General features: G+C 36.9%; 1 long non-coding RNA gene across 1 annotated transcript in view; it reads left to right on the forward strand.

The window, feature by feature from the left end:
- The first annotated feature begins 241 nt into the window (after window positions 1-241).
- LOC148778051 (uncharacterized) overlaps window positions 242-22776 on the forward strand; it is a 64707-nt gene continuing 42172 nt past the window's right edge. Inside the window, exon 1 of the long non-coding RNA XR_016037116.1 lies at window positions 242-330. This is a non-coding gene — a long non-coding RNA (uncharacterized LOC148778051). The remainder of the gene's footprint in view (window positions 331-22776) is intronic.

Below are 22776 nucleotides of genomic sequence, written 5' to 3' on the forward strand. Positions count from 1 at the left end.
TTCAGTTCAGTTGCTTAGTCATGTCAGACTCTTCATGACCCCATGAATCATGCACGCCAAGCCTCCCTGTCCATCACCAACTCCCGGAGTTCACTCAAATTCATGTCCATTGAGTCGGTGATGCCATCCAGCCATCTCATTCTCTGTCATCCTCTTCTCGGTCATCCCCTTCTCCTCCAGCCCCCAATCCCTCCCAGATCAGAGTCTTTTCCAGTGATTCAACTCGTCACATGAGGTGGCCAAAGTATTGGAGTTTCAGCTTTAGCATCAGTCCTTCCAATGAACACCCAGGATTGATCTCCTTTAGAATGGACTGGTAAAGCCCTAAAGGTCTGTTACTTATTTTTATTTTATATTGTATTATATTTTATTTACAGTGTTGTGCTTGTTTCAGGTGTATAGCAAAGTAATACAGTCATATATATATGTATATGAATTAACAAAAGCAGTTCCCATCTTTTGATGGTGTGCTCATGGTTTATAACATAAATGGCATTATTTTGAGAGAGGGATAACTTAGGTATGGCATTGGTTTTTTTGTTTCTTTTTGCAGCTTGAGGCAGTTGTAAAATAACTTAATGTAGCTTTTTACAACTGTGTATTCTATAGTATTTTTTCATTTGGTGAATTTTTAACTGTTAATGTTTTTGGCATTGTGCTATAGAAATTTTATTAAAAAAAAAAAAGAATGGACTGATTGGATCTCCTTGCAGTCCAAGGGACTCTCAAGAGTCTTCTCCAGCACCACAGTTCAAAAGCATCAATTCTTCGGTGATCAACTTTCATAGTGCTATTGCAGAAAATGACCGGGGGAATGAGGGACCTCTTCAAAATGAGAAGCTAGAGAAGTCTCCTCTGAGAGAGAGGTATTTAGGCATGACCCAAAGGATAAGAAAAAGCCAATTCTGCAAAGATGAAATGCAAGACATGGGGCAGAGAGAGCAAAACGCATACAGCCCTTTTGGTGGGAGCTGTTGTGTTCTGAGTTGCACCCCTCAGGCCGACAAGCAGGCATTTGCCCAACTTCAAGACCAAAGAAATAGCCCAGAATCAGTGAGAGAGACATCAATGATTTCTTGGATAGGTGTGGCAGGCAGGACATAGTGTCAGTCTCCATTCTGTTTTCATATTCCAATAAGATGAAAAATTGTGAGAGATTCTGGAGGCAGTGATAAATGCATAAAGGACACTGGTATATCCTCTCCATTCTGTTATACTTGGAACATATGAGAATAGATTCTACCCAAGAATGCAGCAAGAGATGAAATTTGTCCTAAGAGAATAGCCAAGTTACAGCCAGGGTAGAAGATGGAGAAAACTTTTGGATAGAGATTTAGAATATGATGAAAACTGTCAATCACTAAGTAACAGTTGAAAAAGGCTAAATGGAAGAGCGATCCCAGAGAGAGGCATAGTACAGAAAGAGAGATGAGTTGGGGAATTTGTTAAGAAACAAAATGTGACAGGGAAGGTTTGACCTATGTCCATTTATCCATGTTTCTCCCTGTTTCTTATTCTCTCTGACTTTCCCACTTAGAATTTTCATTATAATCTAAAGACATTCCAGTTGTTCCTATGGCACAGTGATTGCTGTTATTTCTATTTATATTTCCCTTTTAATCTTTAACAGAGAGTAAGCTTATTAAGAACAGAGACTGGGTATTTATTAGTTTTTATTTTCCCAATGCTTACAGAGTGTCTGAGACTTAATAAGTGTTTAATGCCTGATTTAGGAATGAATTACCTCTTGACTATGCTCATTTGTGTATAGGATTGGATCTATAACTCCAAGAATTGAAAGTAAAAGCTGAGAGCATTATTTCAATTTCTTTTTCTATAAAGTATAAGGGTTTGTCCAGAATGACCTCTGTGATTTTCTGAAGATGGAGATTTCACGACTTCTAAATGACAAATCCTTTCATTGTCCAAATGTTTCACCAGTGGTTTAATTTCCACTTTCTCTGCAAAGATACCTAAGCTAGCTGTGAGAATTTTTGACAATGACCACTATTTTAGGAGCCTTCCATGTCAAGTATCTTATCATTTACTTCTCTTTTAAACATTCTGAAATACAGAGTTAAACTTTATATCAACTACCTTGAAGAAGGAAAAAAATAAAAGACTATGAGCCATCTAGCTCTAAATATCAAGTAGATGTTGTGTTTCCTGAAACCCAATCCTTTATTAAATAATAGAATTTAAGCTACTTTGTCAACAAAATGGAATTATTAATTAGTGGGCATTGGAATAAAAGATGTTTCAAGGATGTGGAATAGTGAGCCAAAGGAAATAAAATTCAACTCATGTTCATACCTTCTAATTGACTACTGTTCAGAGGGAATCGATACCCTCAACACAAGGATCGATAAGAGCAAGACTTTTTTGTATATCACCCAGGACAGCCCTCAGCAGGTTAAAAGAGTTTTTTTTAACATTTGAACTTCCCTTTGTCTTTTAATTTGCTCCAATGTACACTATTTGAAATTACAATAATAATTGTACAGAACAGTAGCCAAATGGCATATAGTAAAACATGGATTCTTAAAGTACTGTCTGGGACCATCAGGTTATATAGATTGTACAAGTCCAGAAAGTTGAAAGTTTATGGAATGAAATGTTTCCTATATTGAAAGCTTTTTGTTTTCACATATTAATTTATCCATTCAGTGCCAAAGAGGGTGTAGTACATAAATAACATGGTCACAAATAATTTTCTTTTCCCTCCCAAGTCTCAGAATTCTGCCATATTCTGATTTATACTTTTGTTCCACCCAATAGGCATTTCACACAATTTCTTTTCACTTTGCAATTTTAATTTCTAGGTATGACTATGAGAATAAGGAATGGGATATAAAGGCTTAAACAGAAATGATTTTATTTGCCATTTAGTCAATAAGCACTTAACGTGATTCGCTAGGCTCTAGAACAGAAACATATATCAAATATAGGAAATATCAAAGGAATCAATTATATTGACACTTTTAAAAGAACAAAACTGATTTAAAACTGCTTTGATCACAATGAAAATTAACATAACATCACCCGAGTAAATAAATATGAAAGAGAATAGAGTGAAACATTATGTTCATACATGTAGGAAAGAAATCTTCCTTGAGGAAGTCTTAAACATGATATTTAAGAAGGGATAAGACATGACATGGCATAACTCCAACCCAAATCCAAGGGCAAGTTTTCAATCACCAAGGGGCAGTTGGAAGAGCAAATAGGTCATGATAGAGATTATACAAAGTGTAAAAGCTAAGAGCTATAAATTCAGTTACTTCTTTTTGAATCTTATAGTAAGAGGTCTCTGCTCTGCTTAAATTTCATCATCATTTAAGTGAACTATCTTCATTAAACCTTTGTTTATTGAGTGTGTTAGTATTGAGTGTGTTAGTATATGCTGTAACATATTAACACAAACTTAGTGAGTTTAGACATCAGAAATTCAATTTTTTCACAGTGTTAGAGGCCAGAAGTCTGAAGACAAGGTGTTTCAGAGTCACGCTGCCTCCAGAGGGTTTAAGGAGGCATGTACTCCTTGTCTGCTTCAGCTCTCAGTGGCTCCGGTGGTTCTTTGGCTGTGGTCACATCACTCTCTATCTCTGCCTTGATGGTCATATTCCATCTCCTTTTCTGTCTCTCTCATATAAGAATATGTGTGATTGCATGTAGGACCCATCTGGGAAACCCGTGCTCTCCCTCTCAAGAGCCTAATTTAATCATATATTTTGCTATACAAGGAAATACTCCAGGTACAGAGATTAGGATTTAGACATTATTTTTTTAGTTTGAGGGATATCACTTAGCCCAAAATATTAGGCATACCAAATTCTGTCTTTAGTATAACCCAATTTAAAGGCAATGTTTCTTTGTTTATGAGAAGAGGAGTAATGAGATATAATGAGATCAAAAGAGCAAATAACTTGCTATGTACTATATTCTTCAAGTGAATTCTTAGAATGGTGATAGGTTTAATATTTCCATTTGTGTCAGTCTCTAGTGTGGTTGCTCTATCTTCGGTCCTGTATTCAGAATATTAAAAACAAAAATGCTTGTGATCTATTTTTCAGGAAAGCTAGGACTTATCCCAGAAATTGCTTTATCCTTGAACTTATAAAATTCACTTGTGTCAAAAAAAGAGAAAATGGAAGGACGAATAGGCAGCTCATGTGAAAATGATGACTTCATGTCACGTCTCCGTTTTCTTTTGGAGAGGATTTGCAAGCCACCATTTTGCCCTAGGGAGAAATGTTACCATTTTCACAGCAAAGTGTTTTGTTTTGTTTTTTGTTTTTTTTTTTGTACAGCAAAATGACAGTTTTCTTCAACAGTAAAACTGAATTAACTTCTGAGGAAAAATGCAGTAAAAATGTCAAACTCATAAAATATATCACGTTTTGAACATCTGCACATGTTTTTGACTGACCTGACCAAGAAAGAATATGTCCTCAAGGTACCAGTGAATCAGGGACTTGGTAGTTGAAGGACAGGTGGGGGAGAGCAGGGGGGAAATGAGGAGGAGAAGGGGGAGGGGATGAGAGGGGGAAAGTATGTTTAGTTTACAGACATGGAGCTCAGATGTGGAGCTGTTTAGGGATGCTAGCAATGATTATACTTCTTATTTGTGCAATGCCATGTTAAATAGTCTAAAAGATCTATGCAAGTCTGGAGTCAGGGAAATATAGGTCTAAACTAGAAAGGCTGATGTGTCTCGGGGAAAAGATCCCCCTTCTTCCCTCTACCCACTCCTTCCTTCTTTTTCTCCTTCCTTCCTCTAAGTCTTCTCTGCTAGTGTATTCCTATGAATATACATAATATTTTTCAGGAAAAGTGTTTTCAGTTAATTTGGACTCTTATCTGCTGTGTGCTATCCTGCACTTTTATTTATTAGCTGAATGGTGATCAAATGTTTGCTTACAGGTATGATTTGGTTTAGTGAAGACAACATTAAGTCATAGCCATTAAATACATGGAGGTGTACAGTATAATCTGCAAGAACCAGGCATTATGACCCTTTATATTCTGTTAAGTGAAAACTGAGTGTTAGTCATTCAGTGGTGTTCCATTCTTTGTGACCCCATGAATTGTAGCCCACCAGGTTCCTCTGTCTATGGGATTCTCCAAGCAAGAATACAGGATTGGTTAGCTCTCCAGGGATCGAACCCAGATCTCCTGCATTTTGAGTGGATTCTTTACCATCTGAACCACCATGAAATTCCCCTATCTACTGCTAGAGGAGATTTCAAACCACAAATAAGTCCTTTTACTTTTACAAGAAGAGGAGCCAGCCTATCATTTTTCCTTCTGATCAATGAGTAAAAGTAGAGAAATCGACACCGCGTCCCACCATGCATGACACAGGAAAAGAGAATAAGATACTATTAGAAGTAATAACAGTTCATAATTGTGTACAATCCATCATCTATAAAACTGTTCAATATTCTTTGTTTAATTTTGTCATCATAAGAGACATTGAAATGAATATGAAAGTGTCATCCTGTCAGTTTTTTATAAATAAAGACATGAGTCCAGAATGTTCACCTTCTGGTATAAGAGATGTTACCTTCTGGTACAATAATTGGGCTCACTGCAGACTAAGGTTTCATATAAGTCAGGAAGCACTTTGGGAAGCCAGAGTTTTGGCTCAGTTATAGGCTACTGACTCCAGTATACTTGGGCTTCCCTTTTGGCTCAGTTGGTAAAGAATCTGCCTGCAATGCAGAAGACCTGGGTTTGATCCCTGGGTTGGGAAGATCCTCTGGAGAAGGTAAAGGCTATCCATTCCAGTGTTCTGACCTGGAGAATTCCAGGGGGGTTGCAAAGTGTTGGACATGACTGAATGACTTTCACTTTCTTACTACTTACTGTTTGACTCTATTCCTAGGCATCAGTTTTTATTTCCTTGTATAATAGAAATGAAGTAACCTATGGTTTCTCAGATCATTTCCAACTCAGACAAGCCCAAATTATAGCAAACCATTTCAGCAAGAGTGTCACCTGCCCTCTGTACATGGGAAAACTAACTTGTCCTTTTAATATTCTCTTAATCTGACTAATGAGAGCAAACTTTGCTTTTGATGTCATACCTTGCCTTAGTGTGACCTTAGGCCAATAAGATTGTTTGGAAAAAGAGTTGGATTTCAGGATCCTACATTGTCTTTATTACTTAAGTTGTTCATAAGGCAGTCTCCTACCCATTTATGTTCCCCTCTGTTGCTAATCACCTTCCACTAAAAGTGTCATCCCTTCTAGCCTTCTCAGTGGTAATATTGTATCATAGGCAGTCAACTCATCAGATTAAAAAAAAAATAGATTTCAATCATGACTAATGTGCAGGACATGATTGAAATAGAATGTACATGTAATTGGAATGTTTCAAAGTTAACTGTGGCTTGCAAACATCCTTGAGAAAATTCAGATGTTTCCTAGTTAATAAAGAGAGGATACAATAACCCTGTAAATGAGACAACTAATCTTCGAATGTATAGCCATAAAGTTGTTTCTATTATTTATATTCTTAATGCTTCTATGAATAATTCCCATTTTGAATATTGTTTATTTGCAAGATTTTTCTTGTTGATTATTGTTACCTGATGTTTCCCTTTTTAGAGAAGCTTTTTAAGGCAACTTTGCCTCTGTTGAGCCTCTCAATTTTATCTTTATTTTTATTTCATTAATACCTGGTATGTATTAGGTGCTTTCTTTTCTTTATGATTATTCTGTATATCTTGCTATCTTCTTAAACCGGCTGTATACTTGTATACTCATTGCTTTTCCTTTTTATGTAAAGTCTATTACATTTAAGGCCTCAGTAGATGATGTTTTCCATATCCCGTAGGTATTAAGATTTTGTATTTTTGTTATCTTTCTGTAACGATGTTGTTTTTAAATGCCATGTACTCAGTGAGTGATATAAACACATTGTAAATTTCAGTTTTCTAATAAAATTTACAAAAATATTAAAAAAAAAAAAAAACAGAGGATACAGGAGGGACTTGCATACAGTATGAACTTCTGCCCAAACCTCTGTTAAGGAGCCTCTTCTGATCTATTGTTATTCAATCTCTCAGTCCTGTCTGACTCTTTGTGACTCCCATAGACTGCAGCACACCACACTTCCCTGTCTTTCACTGTCTCCCTGAATCTGCTCAGATTCGTATCCATTGAGTTGTTGATTCTATCTAACCATCTTATCCTCTGCCACCTTTTTATTCCTGACAAAAGATCCAAGACACATATCCCACATCATCGTCTATAGGATACCTTTGGGTTGTGTGAAATAGAACACATTTATTCAAAGAGAGTGTGTATACAGAAGATATGATCTCAGAATGGACATAGAGTTGAAGTTAAAGAAAGGTGAAAATGATTAAATTGAATAAATTCACTGAGTACTAATATTCTTTAAGAGTTTATCTTTAAATTATTTAATGAAAAGTAAAATTGGATGCTATCAGGAAAGGAAAATATTTTTTTAGATTCTGCTGTGCAGCATGCTTGATCTTACTACCCCAACCAGGTATCAAACCCACGCCCATTGCACTGGGAGCTCAGTCTTAACCATTAGACTGCCAAAGAAATCCCAAAAGTCTTTTCTTAAGACAATGTGTTTGCTATGTCTGTCTATGCATCATTTCATACATTCAAAACTTTTCCTCTTGTTTATTTTTTATTCCCCCTATTCTCCCAAATGAAACAAAAAAAATTACAATACTTGAAAATTATTTTAAAAGTTTTATTATTATTTAAAAAGTTAATTCTGGAAGGAGGTAAAAAGATCTATTCAGGTAGTCTTTTGACTATCCTTCTGTCTATAACAGATTTTGTGGCTCTCCGATCCATCTTTTCATTTTTTTTACATCTCGGACTGCTGTCCAACTTTTGACTTGGTGGGTAATAAGAAAAGATTTGAATTCAGTTTCAGGTATTTTCCAAACCATGATGCTTTTTTGAGGAAAGTGACAAAAGATAGACTATTGCCTATCTATTACTCAAAGGTTTCTATTTCATTTTATTCTTAATTTAAGATAACTTTATTCCTGCAGGTATCCAGTTTTACCAAGACTAACTAATTTGTAAACTTTGTAGAGTCCCATTCTCAAATAATATGAGACTGGATGTCACAGTCACTTGTTTTCTAAGTTGTTCTGATTATCCTCAGTTTGAAGTTCCCCTTGAGATCTGATGTCTTATCTTCTGTTTCCTGCTCTGTGCTCCAGAAAGCTAAACACTTCATAAACAGTTCATAAAACTTATTGCCCCTGTTCCCTGAGCTCCTCTTTCAGTTGGGATCAGCCAATAAAAGGCACCAGCAAGAAGTGAGAGAATAGAAACATAAAGGACATTCTGGATATATATTTTCCTCTTGTCTCCTTGTCAAGATGCTAGCTATGATGCACTCCGAGAGGCACCATTCCCACTGCACAGATTCTTCTGGAGTGTCCCTCATCCTTCTAGTGAACATTATCACCTCTCCCTCAACCTCTTGCCCAGACAGGCCCAGTGATGGTAGCAACTCGTTGGTTATTTTAGATCAGTTCCCTGGGAAATGGATACTGAGAGAATATTCCTATGGAGGAACTTTACTGGGATGTGCACTCAGGAGATAAAAGAACATAGGAATAGACAGAGAGCAAGTTATTCTTTGATACTCAGGCAACCATGGCTTTGCTTTACAGCTGAGATGTCCTTTAAGAGAAGTCTGGCTGGCAGTCAGCAGGCCGGGCCTTTGCATTCCCTGAGGACCTGCCAGTGATTGTGGGCTGCTCAGGGGAGGAGAATAACCTCAGATTAGGTAGATTTCTTTCACAGAGAATAATCTTTGTGAGTCCTCAGCCTCGCAGTTTCCATGGAAAGGGGAAGGAATGGACTATCATGGAGGACAGTTTTGGCCAAACACCACAACATCCATTATATTCATCCCCTTTGCTTTTCCAGCTTTCATTGGTTCCTTTAATTTTGCGTAAACCTCTGTAAGTAATCCCTTCATTGTGCTCACTTTGGTTAAACCTTTGGAAGAAGCATCGTTTTTTAGTCCAGATTCCTGACTCATAAAATATTGCAAAAGACATGAGGTAACTAACATGTATTACTTAAATACAGTGCCTATTGTTTATAGGAAATTAAATTTCTTGAAAAACTTCTTTGGCAGTTTTTGAAATTTCCACTTTCAAATACTGGTTTTATACCACTTACTTCGCTCTTACTTTGGGATACTGGTTGGTTATTTAAAATGTGTTATTTGACTTCTGTGCTGTACTGTTATAAGTCACTTCAGTCATGTCCGACTCTTTGTAAGCCTATATAGACTGTAGGCTGCCAGGCTCCTCTGTTCATGGAATTCTACAGGCAAGAATACTGGAGAGGGCTGCCATTTCCTTCTCCAGGGGAATTTTCCCAACCCAGGGATCAAACCCATGTCTCTTATGTCTCCTGCAGAATTTTTACCACTAGTGCCACACCTATTTATTTAAAATAAAGACAGTGTGAACACCTACCCACATATAATGCTATGCGGGTTACACAAAATAATCAAAAGACTATAAATGTACCCGGCACACAGCAAACATCCAATAAAGCATCCAGATGATCCAATGCTATCACTTATAATTTTTATTCAATCCTTCAAAAGCTATTTTATTAGATCGTTTAACAGTTATAGTCCTGAATTTAGTATTATACCTAATTGTTAAAGAGTTCAAATTGTTGAAAACCTTCAAAAATCCATTTCCTGCACTGCTTTAATGCAGTTTATTTATACTTCTGCCACTTTTTAAATAAATGTCCCATTTCTCCCATACTTAAAGTTCATGAACTGGTCAAAGATTTTCATAATTATACCATTATTCATAAGTAATTTAAAATATTTCATTTTCTGTTATTAATTTTGTTTAGGAGAAGCCGAACATTTAAAACTTAGCAGCAGCAGCAGCAGAACATTTAAAAATATCCATAAGGTCCTAAATTCATGACAGTGTTTTGTTTGTTGTGTGGTAGTAAGGTTTTTATTGCTATTTTTCACCTGATTGATTTGGATCTTGCCTTAAAATGTGTTTGTGCTTAGTTGCTCAGTCGTGCTCCACTCTTTGTGACCCAGGGACTGTACCCCGTCAGGTTCCTCTGTCCATGGGGATTCTCCAGGCAAGAATACTGGAGTGGGTTTCCATGCCCTCCCCCAGGTATAATTCAACTCCAGTCTGTAGTTATTGTTATTGCTTTTACTAATTTAAATCATTTCTTTAATTCTTTTCTCCAACCAAAAATGAATAAGGTGGATCACTGATGCTAATGTTTGTTCATTGCTCATATTTAACAAATTTGATGTGGCCTTTTTCATGTATGCATTTGAAAAAAGCTTAGCAAAAAGGAAGTTATGTGATTTTCCCCTTATTTTCTGTTTCTGGCAAGAAAACTAGCATTTCCTTTATTTTAGCTTAGGTGGCAATGTTGTTGTTGCTGTTGTTTGTTTGTTCGCTACATTGTGTTCCCCTCTTTTGCAATGCCAAAGACTGTAGCCCACCAGCCTCATCTGTCCATCAGATTTCTCAGGCAATAATACTGGAGAGGGTTGCTATTCCCTTCTCTGAGGAATCTTCCTGACTCAGGGATTGAACCCGAGTCTCCTGCATTAGCAGGTGGATTCTTTACCACTGAGCCACCTGGTGACATCTATGTTCACATGAATCTAGCTATATGAACCTGAAAGGAGACATACAATTTTTGATTAAAGAAATCTAAATGAATCTATTCCTGCTTCTCATCTATCATTAAATGGGTTTGAACCTTACAAAGGTGAAAAGTTATTTTGAATATGCTATTTATATTTTTATTATTGAAGGCATCCTGATTATTTCATCTTTACTACTCTTTAAAAAATATTGATTGGTAGAGTGATATTTTACTGTATTAAGTTCACTATCCTGGAAAATCACAATCACAATTTTTCTCTGGCTAACAAATTTTCTATAGAGAAGAAATATTTTTCATCACTGTGCCAAGCAGCTCTCATTAAACTTAATGGTGGCAGAGAACATTATGCTTAGACACTGGAAAGATAATACAAGGACATTAGTATGAAAATGAATTTTAGACCCATAACAAACAACTTTGCAGAGGAGTTATATATAACATAGAAATCCAACTTAAAGGCTGTTGAGTAACTCATAAAGCATTCACAAATGCTGTCAAATTCATATGCAGATAGAGGGCCATAAATGATCAGATCAACAAAACAGTAGAGAAAACTTTGGGCAAGAAAATTAAGCTCTAACTTAGTGTGGCTTTTTGTAATGACAGAGATACAGATTTTATTTTTATCATATATATGTCTTATGAATTATTTATTATTCTAATAAAATAACATAATTTTACAATTAAAAAATCAGAGACAATTTCATAGGATTAAGATGTTGCTCTTTAGATTGCATTTGGTTTTCATGAGCATTCTGATTTTGATTTGAATATTAGCTAGCCAACTGGGGCCTGACAAATACTAGAATATATTTAGTTCATCATTTAACGTGGCGTTTATTCAAATTTTACCTTCTGTGTAGGTATTTGTATGAATAGAACTTTTAACTCAAAAGCTACTAGGCATGGTAAAGTGAAAAAAAAATGCTGTTTATTTATGATGGTTGGGGGCAATCATTTTTTAATCTAAGTAAAAGAACAGCCAGGAGTCTCCATGACATTCTGTTATTTCAGATAATGTAGAATTCAGATAGCCTCCTGAAGAATATCACATTGTGTGCCTAGAATTATCTGGCAATATCACTGCTGGTGATCCAAGTTCATGTAAAACTGGGCTCCCTTTTCTAATAATATTTTCTTTCATTCAATATGTTTGCATTATTTGGAAAAGATAGGTTTTTTTAATCAATTTTTCTGTTCTTCTGTATTATGTAACCTCTTTTTGTTGTTTGTTTCTTTAGATTTGGGATACAAAATGACAACTTAAAATTTGAGCCATATTTGTTAGGGATCCAGTGGCACTTATTCAAATGGGATCGCTAGCATAGGTGAATAATGTGTATACATTTGAAAATAAGAAGTCATAAAACATTAATGTATTTTGTACATTTTCAGTATTATGAAATATTTTAATGTAGCTGTAGGAATAATAGATCCATCAAGAATTTTCTCCTTGATTTCAGCCTATCTGAGAGTCCTTACTTCATACCATTGATCTAGACTATTCAAAGGCAATTAGGAATTAAGAATAGGCTAAATCATTTAAGTATTCAAATTCATTCAGTAAAACAATTATTAGGATATTGAGAATTAAGGGTATTTCATTCCATCATCATTGACCATGTGTCTATAGGACACTTAGCATAAAAACAAGTGCTATATGCCTTGCAAATGCCTTGTTAACACATACACACAATAATAGTTATATGTGCTTTAGATCTAGTACATAAGTCTAAACTTACATTTTTTGTTATAAGGGGTTTCTTATGAATCTTTGCCATGAAAAGAAGTAGAAGGATCTTTAGAATTCAGAATTAATTCATCTGCTCTAGAACCATTTACATGATTCTATAAAATACTTGATTACACAAGTATCTCCTCCATTGCCCATACTCACAGAATGAAAAATAATTTAACCCATGGGAATGCTCATTTCTGAGACTGTATCTATACAGCCCATAGAAACCCCCTCAGTTCAGTTCAGTTCAGTCGCTCAGTCGTGTCTGACTTTTTGCGACCCCATGAATCACAGCACGCCAGGCCTCCTTGTCCATCACCAACTCCCGGAGTTCACTCAAGCTCATGTCCATAGAGTTGGTGATGCCATCCAGCCATCTCATTCTCTGTTGTCCCCGTCTCCTCCCACCCCCAATCCCTCCTAGCATCAGACTCTTTTCCAGTGAGTCAACTTGTCGCATGAGGTGGCCAAAGTATTGGAGTTTCAGCTTTAGCATCAGTCCTTCCAATGAACACCCAGGATTGATCTCCTTTAGAATGGACTGGTTGGCTCTCCTCGCGGTCCAAGGAACTCTCAAGAGTCTTCTCCAATACCACAGTTCAAAAGCATCAATTCTTCGGAGATCAGCTTTCTTCACAGTCCAACTCTCACATCCATACATGACCATGGGAAAAACCATAGCCTTGACTAGACGGACCTTTGTTGGCAAAGTAATGTCTCTGCTTTTTAATATGCTATCTAGATTGGTCATAACTTTTCTTCCAAGGAGTAAGCGTCTTTTAATTTCCTGGCTGCAATCATCATCTGCAGTGATTTTGGAGCCCCCAAAAATAAAGTCTGACACTGTTTCCACTGTTTCCCCATCTATTTTCCATGAAGTGATGGGACAAGATGCCATGATCTATACAGCAGGAGTTGGAAAACTATGGCTTCGCAAGATAAATATACACTCTAGTTCAGTTCAGTTCAGTTCAGTCACCCAGTCGTGTCCAACTCTTTGCAACCCCATGAACTGCAGCACGCCAGGCCTGCCTGTCCATCACCAACTCCCGGAGTCCACCCAAACCCACGTCCGAGTCGGTGATGCCAACCAACCATCTCACCCTCTGTCATTCCCTTCTCCTCCTGCCCTCAATCTTTCCCAGCATCAGAGTGTTTTCCAGTGAGTCAGTTCTTCACATCAGGTGGCCAAAGTATTGGAGTTTCAGCTTCAACATCAGTCCTTCCAATGAACACCCAGGACTGATCTCCCTTAGGATGGACTGGGTGGTTCTCCTTGCAGTCCAGGGGACTCTCAAGAGTCTTATGCAACACCACAGTTCAAAAGAATCAATTCTTTGGTGCTCAGCTTTCTTTATAGTCCATACATGACCACTGGAAAAACCATAGCCTTGACACACACTCTAGTATATTTTTATAAATAAAATGTTTTTGGAAAAGTGACACTCATTTGTCTCTGTGCTTTTACACCACAATGGCAGTGGTGAGTAGATACAACTGAGAATATAGAGCTCTCAGAACCAAAAGTATTCTGATTTGGCTCTTTTTGAAAAAAATTAGCTGCTCCTTATATAGTGCTCTCTTTCATTTTGAGAAGAGAAATTTTAATCGATCAACACTTAAATGCACACACATTTTAATGTATAACCAAGCTTGCTGCATTTGGAGAATACACAACATTTCTAGAAAGCCAAAAAGATCACTGCAGCATGAAAAATCTTAAGGACAGATTTGTTTAGAAAATTAAAGTTTGCCCACCTTAATTCTACTTACAAAGAGAGTGTTGTTTTTAAGATTTTCTATGGTTTTTCCCATGGTCATGTATGGATGTGAGAGTTGGACTGTGAAGAAAGCTGATCGCCGAAGAATTGATGCTTTTGAACTGTGGTGCTGGAGAAGACTCTTGCGAGTCCCTTGGACTGCAAGGAGATCCAACCAGTCCATTCTAAAGGAGATCAACCCTGGGTGTTCATTGAAAGGACTGATGCTAAAGCTGAAACTCCAATACTTTGGCCACCTCATGCGACAAGTTGACTCACTGGAAAAGAGTCTGATGCTGGGAGGGATTGTGGGTGGGAGGAGACATGGATAACAGAGAATGAGATGGCTAGATGGCATCACCGACTCGATGGATATGAGTTTGAGTGAACTCCGGGAGTTGGTGATGGACAGGGAGGCCTGGCGTGCTGTGATTCATGGGGTCGCAAAGAGTCGGACACAACTGAGCGACTGAACTGAACTGAACTGAATTCAGATACACTGTGTAAATATGGAAACAATTTTTTTCTTTGTTTTCACTTCACTTTTTGCTAATCTGTTTTCATTATCCATTTTTCACTTCTATATATGCTTCTTTCCCATTAAATGAATGTCTTCATTTGCTGATTTTTTTTAAAATTCACAGTTTCTCCTTCTTGCCATATATATTTATAAAATTATGAGGGTCTATAATTCTGCATCATTTACTAAAATAAATATAGCTTCTAGCTGTAATTCTCCTTGTCATCTCAAAGAAGAGGACAGCAGGCAACTTAGGGCAAACAGAGCTCAAAAGTAGTACAAAATGTTGTATGGGGCAGGGTATAGCTATGCCCAATTCCTCTTAAACATCTGCTACAATGAAAATGACCATTAACCCTTCATGTCCCCCCTGCTCCTACTCATTCTCAGGGGCAGTGGTAATCTTAGGGAACTCACTTTTCTGAGTTTTCACAGAGAAACAAATTACTTTGCACATCTTATTGGCAGGCAGTCCATCAATATTGATTGAGTATATACTGTGTGCAGAATAAAATTCTAGAAGCTTGGGAATAGTTAAAAAATCCTGAATTTATTGCTCCTGCCCTGGAGGAGATTATAATCTAAATGATGCTTTAGGAAAAAAGAAAAGCTCATTTTGTGGGGAAAAAAAAGTTTGACAACTTTGTTTTTGTAAAAGTTGTATAATTGGTTTACAGGCACTCAGGCTATATTGCATCAGAAATCAAAACATCTAAATTGACAGACTCAATTTAGAAAAGAAAACTTATCAAGAAAAAGCCTATGGCATTTAGAAGACCTTTCATTTCCTCTTGTTATTAATCTGGAATTCCATACATTAGTAGTGGCAGCAATAGTAGTTTTAAGCTCTTTTGGAGATTTCTGTCAAACTTCCAGAAAATATGATAAAAAATGGTCTACTCATGTCGCTTCTCTATTTCAGAAGAGTTTGAATTGTTACTAATGCTTGTGTGCTATAGTAAATGTAATTGAAGCAGAGGTGGCAGAGATGTTTGAAAGACTCTCTTAAAATAATCTATAGCTCCTCCTAGGCTTTTCTAAATTGAAAACAACATGGTTACCACTACATATTTGCCACTGAGTATGAAAGTCTTGTCTCTCAGAAAATGAGATAGCAGTTTGATGCTCATAAATCAAGAGGCATCTACTTAAAAAAAAAAAAAAGAAAAGATGTCATTGTGAGGGAACTTAAAAATACAGAGTATTTCATCTAGAATTGTTGTGACTCACACATTATCTTGGCATTCCAATTACACATTTTAATTTGACTAATTTGATTCCTCAGTTTGTTAGATCCCTTGTGAGAGACCTCTGCTTGGCTCTTTCCTGTGTGTTTCATTCCAAACACACATTCTCACTCTTGGAGTCCCTTTGCTTTTCCAGGAAATTATTTGGGGCGGAACTTTTTGCTCATATGATCCTACATGGTTTATGGAAAACAATGACCATTGAAATATTCCAGCATGAATGGGGGTTTAGATTTTTCCAAACATAACTCTCTATTGTCTCTCTTGTCTTGCTCATGACTATTTTAGCCTTTTCAGGCATGAATCAAGAACCAGGAGAGTCCTCAACTGCAGGGAACAACAATGTGGCTTGTCATGTCGTTTATTTGAAACCTCTTTATGGCTTGAGATAAGACACTTCTCACTCCCAACGGTGGTAGGGGGAATGAATGAGCTCAGAGAATATTGACTATAAATTAAATACATGAGTACATAAATAAATAAAAGCAGCATTTATTATAGTGCAGTACCATAATTAAAACTTTAATAGCTTTATCATTTCATTTCACATGCATATTCTGATTGTTTAGTACAACCAGAAAATGTAATTATTCAAGTTACATGGAAAGGCTGGCTCTTTAGGCATGTGTCCTGAGCAACCAAATGAGGCCCCATGGTCAGATGGTTTGTTTAGTTCAATGCTCTGCTATTCTTTCTTTAAATTCTTGGCAATTTTATTTTGAACTTGTGTTCTGTAAGTGAAACTCAAAGGGACAAGATGTGTAAAATATGTATGTCCCCTGTTCCTGCATGCACACTCAGTTGTATCCAACTCTTTGTGACCCCAATGACTGACTGCAGCCCCCAAGACTCCTTTGTCCATGGAATTTCCCAGGCAAGAACATTGGAAGTAAAGTGAAGTGAAGTGAAGTCGCTCAGTCGTGTCCGACTCTTTGTGACCCCATGGACTGTAGCCTACCAGGCTTCTCTGTCCATGGGATTCTCCAGGCAAGAATACTGGAGTGGGTTACCATTTCCTTCTCCAGGGGATCTTCCCGACCCAGGGATCGAACCTAGGTCTCCCGCATTGGAGGCAGACGCTTTAACCTCTGAGCCACCAGGGAAGCGCCATTTCCTATTCCAGCCCCTTTTCCCCAACCTTCTCATTGTTTATAGCATTCATGATGCCCCAAACCCTCAGAATACTATTGAATCCATCATGCCTTGGGATCCAGAGGGACTCAAAGCCAGAATAAGGTAAAGCTGTAAGGCTGTAACACATATGACTAAGAAAATGTGGACACTGACAGCCATGCTGTCCATTTGAACTGGAACTTTCTTTGAACACAGAAAGGAGGCAAGTGGTCTAAAAGATAGAGATGACCATGAAACTCTATCATATTCATGCTACTAGTCTATTAGCCAACCATTTGCAATGAAAAGTATGATGTAGAAAGAAAAGGAATAATAGGGCAAAATGTCCTTACTCAGTACACAGCAGGTTAAGGGTGTTAGTAGGATGCCTGCATATCTGGAAGTTAAATGTAAATTTGGGTTCATTCTATGCAGCAAGTCCACTGTTATGGTAGTAAAAATATGTGTATACAAAAAATGTGAAATAGAAATTATGATATTTTGGTGATTCTAATGTAAGTCAAATACTCTTATTTTGCATTTAATACCATTGCATAATATAATGATGAATGGAACATTGTATTGCAATAATTTAATTTTTTTTATTTAAAATGACATTAAAAGATGAAACAAAAACAAGTTACCATAGCAAATCAGCAAAAAGAATGTGGAAGAAAAGAAAAAACTTTATATTTCTGAACTGCTAATAGAACTTTTTTCTAACTTTTGGACAAAAGATCCACATTTCTGTTAGCTATGGGTCCCACAAATTAAGGTTTCCCTAGTGTCTCAGACGGAGAAGGCAATGGCAAGCCACTCCAGTACTATTGCCTAGAAAATCCCATGGATGGAGGAGCCTGGTAGGCTGCAGTCCGTGGGGTCGCTAAGGGTCGGACACGACTGAGCGACTTCACTTTCACTTTTCACTTTCACACATTGGAGAAGGAAATGGCAACCCACTCCAGTGTTCTTGCCTGGAGAATCCCAGGGATGGGGGAGCCTGGTGGGCTTCCGTCTATGGGGTTGCACAGAGTCGCACAGGACTGAAGTGACTTAGCAGTGTCTCAGATGGTAGAGAATCTGCTTGCAATGGAGGAGATCTAGGTTCAGTCCCTGGGTTAGAGAGAGCCCCTGGAGAAGGAAATGGAAACCCACTCCAGCATTCTTCCCTGGAGAATTCCGTGGACAGAGGAGCCTAGCGGGCTATATAGTCCATAGGGTGGCAGAAGAGGCAGACACAACTGAATGACTAACACTTTTCACTTTCCCACACATTATGCAGCTAGCATTGGTAAACAGTTATTAAAAAAATTGAGATAAAACTCATGGATTCCTAAAGATGATTATTGTTCACTTCCTCATGTATATCCTCTAGGGATTTCTTTCTTACACATGTAGTTCATCTTCTATTTGTCGTATCCTTCTTTTAATAGCATTGTATGTTGCAAAAATAATATTCTCTTCACCTAAAGTGTTCTTCTTCCAATAGCTGAAAGGTTTGCTTCCTTACCTTTCAGATATTCATCCAAGTAGCACCTTCAGAAAGGCCTTGCCTGAACACCCTATTTCTCCAGCCCCCGCCACCACCAACAGTCATGGCATCGATTATCTGCCCTTAATAACCATCTGATGGTTAAATTAAATTTGCTTAATTATTTGCTGTTTGTCACACTGTTTTTGTCTGTCTGAGCTGTTGCTGCTGCTGCTAAGTCACTTCAGTCGTGTCCGACTCTGTGTGACCCCACAGACGGAAGCCCACCAGGCTCCCCCGTCCCTGGGATTCTCCAGGCAAGAACACTGGAGTGGGTTGCCATTTCCTTCTCCAATGTGTGAAAAGTGAAAGTGAAGTCGCTCAGTTGTGTCCGACCCTTAGCGACTCCACGGACTGCAGCCTACCAGGCTCCTCCATCCATGGGATTTTCTAGGCAAGAGTACTGGAGTGGCTTGCCATTGCCTTCTCCGGTCTGAGCTGTTAGAACACCATAAACAAGGTGGCTTGTAAACAACAGGAATGTATTTTTCACAATTCTGGAGGTTGGAATGTTCAAAAATCAAGGAGCTGGCAGAGTTGGTTGGTGATGAGGAATAGCTTCCGGTTTCCAAGATGGCCATTTTTTTTTTTTTTTTTTTTTGCCTCTGTGTTCTCACATGATAAAAAAGGCAAAGAAGCTCTCTTGAGTCTCTTTTTTAAGGACATTGATCCTGTAATTGAGGAATCTACCCTAATGACCTAGTTACCTCCCAACGGTTCTATCTCCAAACACCATTACCTTGGGGATCAGGTTTTAACAAAAGAATTTAGGGGTGAAACAAAAATTCAGCCTATTTTCACAAGAAAAGTCACTAACATAAATTTTCCCTGACTTCCTTGCTAATATTGGGTATTATGCATTTTTAATTGCCAAATTGATGGGAAAATATTCTTTTTAAATTTTATTTTCAATTACCAGGGAAGATGAACATTTTTATATAGATACTATTTATAATTTCTCTTTTTAAAATTGCCTTTTCATATCCTTTGCCCATTTTTAAACATAAGCTATTTATACTTTTCTTATGACTTTCTAAGAGTTCTTAAATCTCTTAAACACAATCTTCATCAATTTTAAATGATATAAATATAAAAATACAAAAAATACAAATTTCTAATTTGTCTTTTGGTTTTAAAGGTTTAAGTAATACTTTAAGAAAATTTTAAGAGTTTATATTACATTTTTGAATTTATTAAAAATTTTGTTTTGTTAAATGGTTTTAAACTGCTAGCTAGACATCACAATTATTTTCTCATCCATTTTACTTTGAAGTTTTTAATTTACTTAGATTTTCATCTGATGTTAGGTCAGAATTAAGCATTAATGTTTATTTTTTTCTCTAATATTAGCTCAGTATCTTCATTTAATTCATAAAGTGAAGAGAAATAAAGAGCCTCTTGATGAATGTGAAAGAGGAGGGTAAAAAATCTGACTTAAAACTCAACATACAAAAAACTATGATCTTGGAATCTGGTCCTATTACTTCATGCAAATAAATGGGGACAATGTAGAAACAGTGTCAGATTTAATTTTCTTGGGCTCCAAAATCACTGCAGATGGTGACTGCAGCCACTAAATTAAAAGACGCTTGCTCCTTGGAAGAATAGTGATGACAAACCCAGACAGTGAATTAAAAGGGAGAGACATCACTTTGCCAACAAAGGTCCATATAGTCAAAGGTATGCTTTTTCCAGTAGTCATGTATGGATGTGAGAGTGGGACCATAAAGAAATCTGAGTGTCAAAAAATTGATACTTTTGAACTGCTGTGTTGGAGGATACTCTTGAGAGTCCTTTGGACTGCAAGGAGACCAACCCAGTCAATCCTAAAGAAAATCAACCGTGAATATTCATTGGAAGGACTGATGCTGAAGCTGAATCTCCAATACTTTGGTCACCTAATGTGAAAAGTTGACTCATTGGAAAAGACCCTGATGTTGGCAAAATTTAAGGGTAAGAGGAGAAGGGAGTGACAGAGGATGAGATGATTGAATGGCCTCACTGACTCAATGGACATCAGTTTGAGCAAACTCAAGGAGATAGTTAAGAACAGAGAAGCCTGGCCTGCTGCAGTTCATGGGTTAGGAAAGAGTTGGAAGCTACTTAGCGATTAAACAATCTTCATTTTTATTAATGATAGTTCTTGTTATGAAACAAGCACTGTATCAGAACCCTAGGTAGATTATTTAACTTTATCCTTAAACCAACCTCTGATTATTAGCATTTTACAGATGAACATAATGATGTGTACAGAGAATAGTTGTCAAGTTATGTTCCCAGATTGCATCATCACTGTTACCTAAGAAATGTGAATATTTGAGCCAAAGCCCAGACCTACTGAATCAGAAAATTTGGGGATGGGAAGCAGCAGTCTGTGTTTTAACTGACCCTTGAAATGACTCTGATGCACTCTCACTCAGCTTTTGAGAACCACTGGGCTACATTACTGGCTAAGTTCAGTTCAGTTCAGTCACTCAGTCGTGTCCAACTCTTTGAGACCCCATGAATCACAGCACGCCAGGCCTCCCTGTCCATCACCAACTCCCGGAGTTCACTCAAACTCATGTCCATCAAGTCGGTGATGCCATCCAGCCATCTCGTTCTCTGTCGTCCCTGTCTCCTCCCACTTCCAATTCCTAAAGGATGCAGTTAATAAGTGGAGCTGGGATGGTTCAATTCTTGCAATCTAACAGCAAATACTCAACCACTATACTAACCATCCTTCTACCAGAGCATGTGCATTTTTATATTACCCACTTCATATTTAAACATTGTTCCATATTTAATGCAGCATTCTCTGCAGTTCAACACCATAGTCAGGGTGAATTTGAAACAATACTATTTTCTTACACTTAAATTCTGTCATTTCAAGTCATAGACAATTCTTATTAACAGAGAAATTTCTTTTCACCTGGAGTGAATCAATGATCCTTCTTCAATGTGCTCTTCTTACCTGAATCTTATTTATACAGATATGATAGGAGTTTTTAGATTTAAGGATAATGTAGGAATATCTTTCTTTAAATGTAAATTTTGTTAGCAGCAGCATGAAGGAGAATGTGGGACCTGGAAGTGTAGTATTAAACACCTGCTTTGGAAGTTCCTAGAATCTTTTTCTTTCTAAACATGTTGTAAGATTCTCCAAATTATAGTCAAAGACATTGTTTATTCCAACTAGTTGCCTCTAAAACCTACCTGATTTTAAAATAAAGTTCATGTGATAACAAAATTCAGACATATCGTCTGTAAATCAGAAAGGTGATTCACCCTTCTAAGGTAAGTTGCAGCTCTCCATACAGCTAAATGAATAATTAAATAAAACCTAAAATAGTCAATGTGAGAGTAACTCAAATTGGCTTATCTTTTGTAATAATTATGTTTCAGACACTTGACTTCTACTGGGTACTTATTATATACTTGATATTTAGGATAACTGAATTTACTTAACTAAAAGTATTTATTTGTTCATATTTTAAATATTTGGCTATCATTGCTTCAAAATAACAGATGCATACAAAATAAATATATATTTATATTTCACAATGAATAATTAATAATATGAAATAAAATAGAAAACACATGATTTTTGGAGTATTTCATTCCTAACTTCTGTATTTGTTGTTGTTGTTGTTTAGCTGCTAAGTTGTGTCGGACTTTTTTGTGACCCGAAGGACCGTGGCCCTCAGGCTCCACTGTCCATGGGATTTCCCAGGCAAGAACACTAGAGTGGGTTCCTATTTCCTTCTCCATGGGTTCTTCCTGACCCAAGGTTAGAACCTGTGTCTCCTGCATTGCAGATGAATTCTATACCGATAAACCACAAGAGAAGCTCAATTTTTCATATACATGTTAATTATAATAGTCTATTTCAGTTATCACATTAAAATAAAATTATCTAAATCATTATGTAGTTCTAAATAATTATTTTATGCTCATAAATCATTTCTTTAAATTGGTATACTATAATTGACAACTGTAGGCTATATATTTTGGATATCTGAATTATTCAAAATGATGCATTCTATTGTGTAAATTATCTTTTTTTATTAAGTATTTCAATGTAATGTTTTAAAAGCTTTATATTTAAAACTTCTTTATTGTAGTATAGGAAGTGTATCCTCAAATTGAAAAATTATAGTAAAACAAGCTTTAGCAAATTCAGACTGACCTCTATT

Source organism: Moschus berezovskii, chromosome 4 (genome assembly GCF_049115385.1).
Source record: "Moschus berezovskii isolate FMDL1 chromosome 4, NW_MosBer_1.0, whole genome shotgun sequence".
NCBI lineage: Eukaryota > Metazoa > Chordata > Mammalia > Artiodactyla > Moschidae > Moschus > Moschus berezovskii.